This window comes from Crocuta crocuta, unplaced genomic scaffold (genome assembly GCF_008692635.1).
Source record: "Crocuta crocuta isolate KB4526 unplaced genomic scaffold, BGI_CrCroc_1.0 scaffold274, whole genome shotgun sequence".
Taxonomy (NCBI): domain Eukaryota; kingdom Metazoa; phylum Chordata; class Mammalia; order Carnivora; family Hyaenidae; genus Crocuta; species Crocuta crocuta.
The window spans coordinates 3,666,751-3,669,141 of record NW_027530222.1 but is presented as its reverse complement, the minus strand read 5'-3'; the positions used below and the strand labels follow the sequence as shown (position 1 = coordinate 3,669,141).

Genomic DNA, 2,391 nt, shown 5'->3' with positions numbered 1-2,391 from the left:
TCTTCGCAAGGCCCTGCAACCAGGAAAAGTCAGCCTCAAATTCAAGGCCCGGCCCTGTCGGATTTCAGAAAGATCCCGGAGGGCTAGGGCCGAGGGACAAAGGAAAGTGAGGTCAGGGGCGGCCTTTCCAGCTCGGGATAGGCCTGGGGCCACTCGCTCGCCACCCCGAACGCCACCGCGGTCGTCCCGGACCACCTCCAATCCGGCTCCTGAAGTCCCGAACTAGCCGGATCCCNCGCGTTCGCCCACCCTCCTGCCGGGGCCGCGCGGAGCTGCGTCCGGTGCCAAAGTGCCGCGGCCAGCGCCTCGTCCGCTCGGCAGTCTAAACCAGCCGGACAGCTACGGCCGCGACAGGAGCAGCAGGAGCAGCAGCGCCGAGCTCCGACCGGCCCGCGCCGCCACCTCCGCCGCACGCAAACACGCACGCAAAGTAAGGGTAGACGGTGGTGACGCCACGTCAAGTACTGGCAGCTCCGAGTCGGGGAGAGAAGAGGCGGGGAGAAACGGCGGCCTGTCATGACGTCACCACGCGGGACCCGGCCGCAGAAGCCACGCCTTCTTCTTCCTGCCTCGCCGAGGTTCCCAGGGTGAGTCAGACCCTTTCCGCCGCCAGGTGGCGGCATCAGCCCTCTGAGACGCGCGAGGCTTCCGCAGGAATGCCTCGGAACTGGGAGGGAGTCTTTGGGCTGTGGGGGTCCCCGCGAGGCCTCCGGAAAGTGTAAGTGGGATGTTCGGAAGCAAAGACCAGAGCCCCACACGACCCGTTCCACAGCCAGAACTAGGAAATAGGCGGGGCCCGAGACAGCCCACTCATGGCCCCAGACCCTTTGAACCAGCACCTCCTTCCCCTTCTGCTCACCCCAGGACAGACTCAGAGCAGTGTGGTTTCCGCACAACCTTTTGTGACCTCCTCCCCCACCGTCTCCGCTGGGTCTTGCCTGTTTACAAGACCTTCAGGTCGCAGAGCTGATGTTATCTGGCCACAGGGATAGGGCTAATGGGTAAGGGGGGTGGAGAGCAGGAGGGGGGGCTTTGGGGGCGAGAGACAGATAAGTCCCTGGCTTGAATGGTTTTCCTGCTCCTCCCCAGAAGCATTAGATTCTGTCAGTTCCTAGTGGCACCCAGGCCATTCGCATGCTGCTACTGGTCCCTACTGTGTGCTCTGCGCTAAGGCCCTGGATAGTAAAGGTGTGCGTGATACACTGTATGTTTTGCAAGTCTTAGCCCGGCTGGAGAGGCAAAGCCTATTTGTAACCTAATGTCAGCTGAGGTAGCGTGTCCTTTGAGATTTAAATGACACTGGCTAAATGCCCGCCCGTGTCCTGTGGAAAGTCCAGTGTCCTCCCCAGGATTTCTGTGAATTACTAGGGGGACTTAGATTTTCATGGTTACCTCTGGCTCTAGTTTTCTGGCTCATCTGAAGTGATATTCATATTCTGGTGCTGTGGCTGTTTCTTTAGTTCCTGCTGTCAATTCAGATATGGAGCGGGGCCCCTTCTCCTTTCAACCCCCACCCCTATTCCAAAACAACTGCAAAAATAATGCTGTAACATGTAAAAGAACTTTTAATGAAGGTTTGTGGGCCACAGGGGAGAGATTACATCACATAGCAAACAATTTAAAATCACATTTCTGAAATGTTCTGAGAAGTTATTTTGGCGATCTCGTCACCTGGGGTTTCTCATTGGCCACACCACCCCACAGAGCTCCCCTAGCCCACTGCGGTCTCATGTGGCTGCCTCCCGTTCCTCCCTTCCCATCCTCCACCGCCCTCTCTCCTCCTTGATAGACTCTGGAAAGCCAGATTCCTCTCTACTGTGATGAGTAATTCGGTCCTCCCAGCGCCCTCTTCTGAAAGTCCCCCCGCCCCACCAAGCCCACCTTTTTATATCCAGAAGCCCACCAGGTCTCTGACAGGTTCAACTCTTTTAAGAAAGAAGCTGTGGTTTGAAATGACATCTTTTCCACTGGTGTGTGTTCAAGGCTGGGAAGACTGTGAAATACTTGCCTCTGGGGCCCCAGGAGTCTTAGTCAGAGAAGCCCATGTTCCAACCACCCCGCCCCATGGGGCTCTCTGTCTGAATGAGGCCTGGAAGTGCCCGAAAGGATACATACTTCTGCACATCCGCGTCTGAACTGTTAGGATTCTCTCATCTGCCCACTCCTTCAAGCCCCCCACTTCCCTCGCAGGCGTATTCCTGTGTCAGAAGGCTCAGAGGGTAGGGGTACCGGAATGCCAGATTCATCCACAAGGGAGCCAGACCCCTTATCTCCCAGCTGGGGAGGGTCCCAAGGGTCTTTGGACACACGGCCTAACGTAGCTTTCATCCCGTGGGTTTGCCCACACTGTTGTCACAGTCCAGGGATCAGAGCCGCCCGCCCAGAGAACAG

The 2,391-nt window shown here is 57.4% G+C and overlaps 1 protein-coding gene across 1 annotated transcript in view; it reads right to left on the bottom strand.

Moving 5' to 3' along the window:
* AHCYL1 (adenosylhomocysteinase like 1) overlaps window positions 1-441 on the bottom strand; it is a 38,293-nt gene extending 37,852 nt beyond the window's left edge. The window contains exon 1 of the mRNA XM_077765601.1: window positions 426-441. The gene's annotated coding sequence lies outside the window, so the exon portion shown is untranslated. The remainder of the gene's footprint in view (window positions 1-425) is intronic.
* Between the last annotated feature and the right edge of the window lie 1,950 nt (window positions 442-2,391).